General features: G+C 39.2%; 1 pseudogene; it reads right to left on the bottom strand.

Annotated features, from left to right (window-relative positions):
- Window positions 1–2,104: 2,104 nt before the first annotated feature.
- Window positions 2,105–3,613, bottom strand: LOC119621937 (ras-related protein Rap-1A-like; annotated as a pseudogene).
- Window positions 3,614–11,639: the final 8,026 nt, after the last annotated feature.

Raw genomic sequence — 11,639 nt, forward strand, 5'->3', positions numbered from 1 at the left:
AAGAAATCATTGTTAAATCTAATGTCATGAAGCTTTTGCCCTATGTGTACTTCTAGCAATTGTATTGTTTTAGACCTTACACTTACTTAGGTCTTTGACACACTTTGAGTTAATTTTTGTATATGGTATAAAATGGTCCAACTTCATTCTTTTGCATATGAATAGCCTTCAAAATGGTGTGCTATTGAGCATCTCTTCCCAGCTCTGTATTCAGTGGTATCACATTGATAGCTTGGAATCAGACACAATGGGAGTATTTACACAATAGTAATTGGCGAATACTACAAAACAAGACTTTTTTTTCAGGGATCCACTTGTTAAATGTTTATCAGCACACCACTGGATGTACAACTTTGATTTGCATCCAAAGAATAAAATGGAGTAAAGGGTGAATAGATGTGTGTTAAAGCAAATATAGTAAAAAGTAGAATCTAGATGGATACGTATCATATATTCACTGTTCCATTATTTCAACTTCTTTTTATATTTGAAAATTTTCACACTAAGATGTTGGGAAAAGTAAAGTGCGGAAAGGCAACAAAAAAAGAGAGACACTTTATTTATTTATTTATTTATTTGAGATGGAATTTCGATCTTGCTGCCCAGGCTAGAGTACAATGGTGTAATCTCAGCTCACTGCAGCCTCTACCTCGTGAGTTCAAGCAATTCTCCTGTCTCAGCCTCCCTTGTAGATGGGATTACAGGTGCCCACCACCATGTCTGGCTAATTTTTTGTATCTTTAGTGGAGACAGAGTTTCTCCATGTTGGCCAGGCTGGTCTTGAACTGGCCTCAGGTGATCCACCTGTCTCAGCCTCCCAAAGTGCTGGAATTATAGGCGTGAGCCACCGTGCCCAGCCAAGAGACACTTTATGTACTAGGGGAAAATGATATAAAAGATGGTTGACATCTCATAAGTAATAATTAAGGCCAGCAAACAATGGAACTAATTTTTTTTTTTTTTTCAAGAGAGAGGGTCTTATTATGTTACCCAGGCTGGAGTACAGTGGCTATTCACAGACACAATCATAGTGTACTACAGCCTTGAACTCCTGGGCTCAAGTGATCCTACTGCCTCAGCCTCCTAAGTAGCTGGGACTACAGGCATGCTCCACCATACCCAGCTTGGAACTACATTTTTAAAGTGCTAAAAGTGGGGAAAAAACTGTCAACCCAAAATTATATATCCAACAAAATTATCTTTTAACAATGAAGGTGACATAGTGACATTTTCAGTTAAAAACTGAGATAATTTGTCACTTGGAGACTGCACCTCAAGAAGTGGTAAAGTTATTCACACTGAAGATAAATTATACTACATTATTCAGATCTACAAAAATAAATGAAAGACTTTGGAAATGGCAAATTTGTAGGCAAATACAGAAATTATTTTTTCTTTTCTTAATCTCTTTTTAATATATTAAAATTCAGTTATCCATAAAAGCAGTAATTTAATCTGAAAGTAAAACACAAGAAGCAATATTAGAGTTTGTTTGGTATATTATGTTTTAGCTTTGAAAGCCATAGAAATCAATTATCCCAGTTTTCTTCCTATAAAAGACCATTTTTTCCAAAGCCTTATATGAAAACAATTTTAATTTGAATATAATCACAGATGGTATTTCATAAAACTTAAAATATAAAGTGAAGTCAGTGACTCAAAAAAGTTATCACTGCAATGAGTTTGAGGGGAAAATTCATCATTTATATCATAACAGATATAAAACATAATGGTACAACTTTTTAGTGCTTGACAGGGATGAATCATGATAAAAAAAAAAAAGGTCAATATGAAACACTTTAATTATAGTAGCAATATCTACCATTTGAAGTGCATCCATGCTCTTTACTATACTCATATTAGAGTCAAGTATATTTATTTTCACATGTGTTATAACTGCTATTGCAAAGGAAAAATATTGTCTTATTTTCCAAGAAATACACACAGAACATTTTTTTCTTCATGGAACTTCTGCAAACCAATATAAGACCTAAATTTCTTCACATAATATATAAAACAGGAGAAGCTTCCTCAGATTGATGTTTTGAAGTCTGGAATGCTGGCACTTTCCAAGGAGGCAACAAGTTCATTCCTGTAATCTGGCTCAGAGCTGCTGCTGACCATGGACCTGGAGCAGCAAACATGATTTCTTTTTAAGCTTCTTCTTTTCCACTGGTGTTTTTCTATTTATCTGTGACCAGGTCACAAAATATCTCATTAAAGTTTAACTTTGAGCCAGACATGATAGCTCACGCCTGTAATCCCAGCGCTTTAGGTGGCCAAGGCAGGTAGGTCACTGGAGGCCAGGAGTTCCAGGCCAGCCTGGCCAACATGGTGAAACCCTGTCTTTACTAAAAATACAAAAATTAGCCAGGTGTGGTGGTGGGCACCTGTAATCCCAGCTACTCGAGAGGCTGATGCATGAGAATTGCTTGAACCTCACTTGAGCCTGGGAGGCGGAGATTGCACTCAGCCGAGATGGTGCCACTGCACTCCAGCCTGGGCGACAGAGTGAGACTCTGTATTTAAAAAAAAAAAAGAAAAAGTTTAACTTTGACCTTGCAAAAGATTCTAAAAAGGCACAATTATACCACTGTCTGCCTGTTCTTTGCCAACTACTCACTCATCTCCAGGTCACATTTATTCCCAACCAAAGTCATTGAACATCCTCTGTGTCCTTGACCTATAAAATCTATTCCTTCAGGTCCTGCAAGTCATTAAACATGGACTGAGCTGTTTGAGAATATACTAGTGCGGCCAGACACGATGGCTCACGCCTATATTCCCAGCACTTTGGAACTCTGAGGCGGGCAGATCATGAGGTCAGGAGATCGCAACCATCCTGGCTAACACGGTGAAACCCCGTCTGCACTAAAAATACAAAATATTAGCTGGGCATGGTGGCAGGTGCCTGTAGTCCCAACTACTTGGGAGGCTGAGGCAGGAGAATAGCGTGAATCTGGAAGGCGGAGCTTGTAGTGAGCCCAGATTGCGCCACTGCACTCCAGCCTGGGTGACAGAGCGAGATTCCGTCTCAAAAAAAAAAAGAATATACTAGTGCAGGCCAGGCACGGTGGCTCACACCTGTAATCCTAATGCTTTCAGAGGCCAAGGTGGGAAGATCACTTGAGCCCAAGAGTGTGAGACCAGCCTAGGCAATATAGTGAGACTCCTTCTCTACAAAAAATAAAGAACTAGCCGGACATGGTGGTGCACTCCTGTAATCCCAGCTATTTGAGAGGCTGAGGTGGGAGGATTGTGTGAGCTAGGGAGGTAGATACTACAGTGAGCTGTAATGGCACCACTGCACTCCAGCCTGGGCAACAAAGTGAGACCTGTCTTTAAAAAAAAAAAAAAAAAAAAAAGAATATACTAATGCAAACCGTTGGCTATTCTTCATACACAAATCCCTCATTGCTCTAAGTTGCTCTGTCCCTGCTATATCCAAGATTTTGAGCATGTACTGTTGGCAATCTGCTTCAGTTTGCTTTCTGCAGGAATCTTCCATCATTGGGTCATATTTTTCAACAAAAATTCCCTGAATCAACTAAACTGTCAGAGTAGACTTCCCGACACCTCCTGAACCAAGGACCATTAGCTTGTATTCATGCATGATAGGGTCTGTTTAAATACTGACAATCTACTCAATGCCATTGAAGGTGCAGTGAGACACACACCATTTTTTTTTTTTTTTTTTGGACAAAATCTCCCTCTGTTGCCCAGGCTGGAGTGCAGCGGCATAGTCACAGTTCACTACAGCCTCAAACTCCTGAGCTCAAGGGATCCTCCCACCTTGGCCTCCCAAAATGCTGGGATTACAGGCTTGAGCCATCTCTCCCAGCCCTCACACTCTTATACACAGGGTAACCGCCATGTGGGAATCTATTCCTATCTCCCCTCCTCCTCCTACCTCTCAAGCGCGGCTTCTGCCCCGGCTCTGCATGGTGATGGCCTCCGGAGCAGTGGTCTCTTTTCACAATTTTTGTAAAGTATAACTATTTAAAAAAAAAAAATAACAGCTTTGTTGAGCTATAACTCACACACCCTATAGTTTCCCTATTTAAATGTACAATTAAATGGTTTTTAGTATTTTCACATAGTTGTGCAACCATCATCACAATCAATTTGAGAACATTTTCATCACCCACTGCTATGAACTAAATTGTGTTCCCCTGAAATTTGTATGTTGAAGCCCTAACCCTCAGTATCATGGTACAGTAGTTTCCTCTTACAGTGTAATGGCACAGAAAGTAGTTTTACTTTCTGCAGTTTTAGTTACCCATAGTTAACCATGGCTGAAAATATTACATGGAGAATTCCAGACATAAACAATTCATAAGGTTTTTGTTTTGTTTTGTTTTGTTTTGTTTTGAAACAGGATCTCAGTCTGTCGCCCAGACTGGAGTAGAGTGGCATGATCATGGGTCACCACAGCCTCAATCTCCTGGGCTCAGGTGATCCTCAGCCTCCCAGGTAGCTGGGACTACAGGCACATGCCACCACACCCAGCTAATTTTTTGTATTATTTGTAGACACAGTGTTATGCCATGTTGCCCAAGCTCATCTCGAAGAATTCATAAGTTTTAAATTGAGTACCATTCTAAACTAGCCGGACACGGTGGCGATGAAATCTCACGCCATCCTGCTCCATCCCACCTGGGACATGACTCATTCCTTGTCCAGCATATCAATGCTGTGTATGCTACCTGCCCATTAGTCACTTAGCCATCTTGGTTATCAGATAGGCTGCTGTAAAATCACGGTGCTTGTGTTCAGGTAACCCTTATTTTACTGAATAATGGCTCCACAAACTGCAAGAGTAGTGATGCTGGCATATTGTTATAATTGTTTAATTTTATTATTAGTTATTTTTGTTAATATCTTACTGTGCCTAATTTATAAATTAAATGTTCTCATAAGTATAAGAAAAATGTAGTATACATATGGTTTAATACTATCTGTGGTTTCAATCATGCCCTGGGGGTCTGCAAATAAGGGCGGACTACTATATGTGGAGATGGAGTCTTTGACAGGTAATTAGGTTTAGATGAGCTCATGAGGGTAGAAGCATCAGGATAGGATTAGTGCCTTATAAGAAGAGACACTGGAGAGCTTGTTCTTGCTCTTTTTCCACTATGCAAAGACACAGTGTGAAAGTGGCCATGGGGCACATGTTCTCAGGGCCTCCTAGAGCTGTGTCATGGGGGATAAAAAAAAAAGGAAGGAAAGAAAGAAAATGGCCATCTTCAAGCCAGGAAGAGAGCCCTCACCAGAATTTAACCATGCTGGCACCCTGATCTTGAACTTTCAGCCGCCAAAACTGAGAAAATAAGTTTCTGTTATTTAAGCCACCCAGTCTATGGTATTTTGTTATAGCAGCCAGAGCTAAGACACCCACCAAAACAAACAAACAAACAAAACAAAACCTGTACTTGTTGGTAATCAACTCCCCTTTCCCCCAACATCTCCTCCACAGCTCTAGGCAACCACTGAACTATTTTCTGTTGCTATAGATTTTCCTATTCTGTGCATCTCATAAAAATGGAATCATACAACTTGTGGTCTTTTGTGACTGGCTTCATTCACCTAGCATAATGTTAAACAAAAAATAACATTGTATTTTGGGGTTTACAATGTATATATAAATAAGATATATGACAACAGTGTTACAGAAGAAAGAGAAGTAAACAGAATTATATTATTGTAATTCTACATAGGCTGCATATTTTAATAACTAGCACAACCACTAAAAATAAAAACAAAGAGGCATAACTAAAAAGCCAATAGAGGAAATAAATAAAATAGAGTACTAAAAATATAATCAGTTAACCTAAAAAAGGAAAGGAAGGAGAATTGATGTACAAATAGATGGGATAAATAAAAAACAAATTGCAAGATGTTAAAGGTAAATACAACCATTTCAATAATTACATTAAGTATAAATGGACTAAACCATTCAATTAAAAGGCAAGAAATTTACAGACTGGGGGAAAAATACCCAACTATTTGTTATCTATAAGAGATGTACTTTAAATGTAAAGACACAGATCAATTGAAAGTAAAAGGATGGAAAAAGGATATAACAGCTAACTGGAAGCATAAGAAAGCTAGTGTAACTATTTTAATATCAGGTAAGGCAGACTTCAAGACAAGGAGTATTGGCCAGACACAGTGGTTCGCACCTGTAATCCCAACATTTTGGGAGGCTGAGGTAGAAGGGTTGCTTGAGGTCAGGATTTGAAGACCAGCCTGGGAGGCAGAGTGAGACCCTGTCTCTACAATATATATATATTTTAAAGTAAATAAATAAATAAATAAAATAATTGAGACAGGGTCTTGCTATGTTGCTCAGGCTGGTTTTGAACTCCTGGACCAATCTGAGCTGGTCCCAAAGTGATGGGATTACAGACATGAGCCACCACACCTGATTTCAATTATTTTATAAAAGAAAAGGCAATGAGTATTACCAGAAATAAAAAGGGAAATGACCATAACGACAAAACAGTCAATCCTTCAGAAAGCTATACCAATGTTAAACATGTTTGCACCTATAACAAAGATTCAAAATATATGAAAAGGCCAGGCACAGTGGGGCAGGCCAACGACTTGAGGTCAGGAGTTCAAGACCAGGCCGGCTAATATGATGAAACCTCGTCTCTACTAAAAATACAAAAATTAGCCAGGCCTGGTGATGCTTGCCTGTAGTCCTAGCTACTCGAGAGGCTGAGGCAGGAGAATTGCTTGAACTCAGGAGGCGGAGGTTGCAGTGAGCTGAGATTATGCCACTGCAGACCAAGACTCTGTCTAAAAAAAAAATAAAAAACCAAAAAGTATATATATGAAGAAAAACTGACAGAACTAAAGGGAGAAATAAGCAAAATTCACAACCATAGTTGGATATTTTTATACCTCTCTCAATAATTGATGGATCAAGTAGATAATAAACCAGAAAACATATAGATGATTTGAACAATTCTAACAACAAACTTGACCTAATTGACATTTATGAAATGCTACTTACAGCAACTGCAAAATACACATTCTTTTCAAATGCAACTAGAATGTCCACCCAGATAGATCATATTCTGGTCCATGGTCTATCGAAGCTCAACAAATTTTACCAGATTTTTTAAAACATGTGGGATGAAGCCAACATGGTCCTCTAGAGGAAATTTACAGCTTTAAATGCCTATATTAGAAAAGCAGGGAGTTGATAATAAGATAGGTCTTAAATTAAGAAGTCAGAAAAAGAATACTGAAAAAAAGAGGAAGAAAGCATGTTCCCATGCTTCCACCAGGGAACACAAGAACGGTTCCATTGAACTGGAAGTTGACACTGTCTCCTAGACTTTTTGGGCTTTTCTACCATTGAATCATCAGGAAAAAGATGAGAGCAAAAGATTGGATCATTATTGATTATCGATCCTGATTTTCAAAAATGTGAAATAGAAGAAATAGGGTTGCTGCTGTACAATGGGAGCAAAAAAAGAGCTACTTAGAATCTAGAGGAGTATCTTGCAGATGGCTCCTAATACTATCATGTTTGGGGGTTAAAAGTTAATAGAAAGCAAACTCATAAGGACACCAAGGGCCCCGATCCTTCAGAAATAAAGGTTTGGGTCACACCACCAGATGAAGAGCTGCTGGGCTGAGTTGCTGGGCTGAGCTGCTGGTTGTGAGCTAAGAGAGCATGGAATGAGTAGTGGAAGGAGGAAATTACAAACATCAACTCTGGCCTAGTGACCAGTTGCACAAATGAGGACTATAGTATGCGCCCATATTTTCTTCTTTGCTGTGTTGACATTTTTTATGAATTTTCCCCTATTTTATAAAAATATTTATTTTGCGTTGGTTAACTTTACAATCTATTTGCAGAATACCAAGGCAGGACTATGACAGAATTAAAAGAAAATGGGACATTACCAAGAGATCCTAGTCTTGGAGCTGGATGCAGTAAGTCATGGGGCTTTCGAATGTCCTCCTTTGTGGGGATGAGTAAGTTCATTTTCATTTGTACACAGGATAAATAAATTATGAGTTAGAAGAGTTTGTTGTTATTGTCTTGGGAATTTAAATATGAAAGCAAATGTTGGGCAGCCAAGGGGAGGAGTGCAGTGAACATGCATCATGGTTTGTGTATCTTTTGAATAGATTTTCTGTTTGGGGAAAACTTGGATCTTTTGAATAGCTTTCCTATTTGGGGGGCATTCCTTACATTATACAGTTCCATCTTACCAAGAGAGGAGCTAGAATTTGTGTTCCCTTGCTGCTAGAACTCAGGCATGTGACTGAGGCTCTATACTATTTTTTTAACTTTTATTTAGGTTCAAGGGTACATGTGCAAGCTTGTTATATAGGTAACGAGGAGTTGTTATATAGGTAACAATATGTCACATGAGTTTGTTGTACAGATTATTTTGTCACACAGGTACTAAGCCTTGCACCCAATAGTTATTTTTTCTGATTCCCTCCCTACCCCCATCCTCCACCCTCAAGTAGGCCTTAGTGTCTGTTGTTCCCCTCTTTGTGTCCATAAGTTCTCATCATTTAGCTCTCACTTACAAGTGAAAACATGTGCATTTGGTTTTCTGTTCCTGCATTAGTTTGCTAAGGATAATGGCCTCCAGCTCCATCCATGTTCCCACAAAAGACATGATCTCATTCTTGTTATGGCTGCATAGTATTCCATAGTATATATACACCATGTTTCCTTTATCCAGTCTGTCACTGATGGGCATTCAGGTTGATTCCATGTCTTTGCTATTGTGAACAGTGCTTCAGTGAACATTCTCGTGCATGTGTCTTTATGGTAGAATGACTTCTATTCCTCCGGGTATATGCCTAGTAATGGGATTGCTGGGTCAAATAGTAATTCCGTTTTTAGCACTTTGAGGAATCACCACACTGCTTTCCATAAAGGTTGAACTAATTTACACTCCCATTAAGAGTGTATAAGTGTTCCCTTTTCTCCGACACTTCACCAGCATCTGTTATTTTTTGACTTTTTAATAATAGCCATTCTGACTGGTGTGAGATGGTATCTCACTGCGGTTTTCATTTACATTTCTCTAATGATCAGTGATATTGAGGTTTTCTTCATATGCTCGTTGGTCGCATGTATGTCTTCTTTTGAAAAGTGTCTATTCATGTCCTTTGCCCACTTTTTAATGGAGTTGTTTGGGGTTTTTTTTGTAAATTTGTTTTAAGTTCTTTATAGATGCTGGATATTAGACCTTTGTCACATGCATAGTTTGTTAATATTTTCTCCCATTCTGTGGGTTGTTTGTTTACTCTATTGATAGTTTCTTTTGCTGTGCAGAAGCTCTTAAGTTCAATTAGATTCCATTTGTCAATTTTTGCTCTTGTTGCAATTGCTTTTGGTGTTTTCATCATGAACTCTTTGCCTGTTTCTATGTCCAGAATGGTATTGCTTGGGTAGTCTTCCGGGGTTTAGGGCTTTAATTCATCTTGAGTTTGTTTTTGCTTATGGTGTAAGGAAGGGGTCCAGTTTCAATCTTCTGCATATGCCTAGCTAGTTCTGCACCTGGCAGATATCTGCATATCTGCATGGAAAAACATTTCATGCTTATGCATAGGAAGAATCAATATCATTAAAATGGGCATACTTCCCAAAGCAATTACAGATTCAATGCTATTCCTATCAAACTACCAATGACCTTCTTCACAGAACTAGAAAAAAGTATCTTAAAATTCATGGGGAACCAAAAAAAGATCCTGATAGCCAAGGCAATTCTAAGTGAAAAGAACAAAGTTAGAGGCATCACGTTACCTGACTTAAAACTATACTACAGGGCTACAGTAACCAAAATGGCATGGAACTGGTACAAAAACAAACATATAGATTGGTTTTTGTCTTTAGTTCTGTTTATGTGATGAATCGTATTTATTGATTTTCTTATGATGCTGAACCAATCTTGTATCCCAGGGATGAAGCTTACTTGATCGTGATGGATTAGCTTTTCGATATGCTGCTGGATCTGATTTGCAAGTATTTTGTTGAGAAATTTGGCATCAGTATTCAAGGATATTGGCCTAAAGCTTTCTTTTTGTTGTTGTTGTGTCTCTGTCAGGTTTTGGTATCAGGATGATGGTGGCTCGCCTCATAGGATGATTTGGGGAGAAATCCCTCTTCCTCAGTTTTTTGGAATAGTTTCGATAGGAATTGTACCAGCTCTTCTTTTTTTTTCTTTTCTTTTTTTTCCTTTTTGTGGAGAACGGGGTCTCGCTATATTACCCAGGGAGGTCTCGAACTCCTGGGCTCAAGCTATCCTCCCCCCTCTGCCTCCCTGAGAGCTGGGATTACAGGCGTGAGCCACCACGCCCGGCGGTACCAGCTCTTCTTTGTACAGCTGGTAGGATTCAGCTGTGAATCCGTCAGGTCCTGGGCTTCTTTTGGTTGGTAGGCTATTTATGACTGATTAATTTCAGAGCTCATTATTGGTCTGTTCAGGGAATCAATTTTTCCTGGTTCAGTCTTAGGAGGGTATATGTGTCCAGAAATTTATCCATGTCTTCTAGGTCTTCTAGCTTGTGTGGAGCCTCTACTATTAGAAATAACCATACAAGACTTTAAAAAGAGGGCAACATGAAGACACAGGAACCATGTGTCATTCATCAGAAACTGCAGCTACAGAGACAGTTGGCTTCAGTGATGATTAACTTTATGTGTTAAGTTGATTGGACTAAGGGATGCCCAGAGAGCTAATAAAACATTATTTCTGGATGTGTTTGTAATGGTGTTTCTAGAAGAGATTAGCATTTGAATCAGCAGACTGAGTAAACAAGATTGCCCTCACCAGTGTGAGTGTCATCCAATCTGTTGAGGCCTTGAGTAGAACAACAGGGCAGAGTAAAGGTGTAACAAAACAAAACAAAACAACAACAACATCTGACCAATCAGATATAAACTGGGGTTTCTACCATCTCCTCCTCAGGTTCAATTAATTTGATAAGATAGCTCTCACAGAGCTCAGGAAAATACTTACAATTGCCCATTTATTTACTTATTTATTTATTTAAGTAGTCATCATTGGATACCCATTTACTCTAAAGAATATCACAGCCAGGTGCAATGGCTCATGCCTGGAATCTCAGAACTTTGGGAGGCCAAGGCAGGAGGATCAGACCAGTCTCAGGGGTTTAAAACCACCCTGGGCAATATGGCAAAACCCCATCTCTACAAAAAATTTAAAAAGTAGCCAGGCATAGAGGCACACACCTGTGGTTCCAGCTACCCATGAGGCTGAGGTGGAAGGATCACTTGAGGCCAGGAGGTTAGGGATGCAGTGAGTCAAGATCATACCACTGCACTCCAGCCTGGGCAACAGAGCAAGGCCCTGCCTCAATAAAATAAAATTAAAATTAAATTAAGTTAAATAAAAAGGGATTCACAAAGCATACAGATGAGCAGCCACATGGAAGAGATGCATAGGGCAAGGCATGAGGGAAGAGCACGGAGCTTTCATGCTGTCTCCAGGCCCACTACCCTCCAAGCACCTTCACGTGTTCAGCTATTTGGAAGCTCTCCAAACCAATTCCTTTTGGGTTTTTATGGAAGCTTCATTGTATAAGCATAATTGATTAAATCATGGCCATTGGTGACCAACTCAAGCTTTAAC

This window comes from Chlorocebus sabaeus, chromosome 16 (assembly GCF_047675955.1).
Source record: "Chlorocebus sabaeus isolate Y175 chromosome 16, mChlSab1.0.hap1, whole genome shotgun sequence".
NCBI lineage: Eukaryota > Metazoa > Chordata > Mammalia > Primates > Cercopithecidae > Chlorocebus > Chlorocebus sabaeus.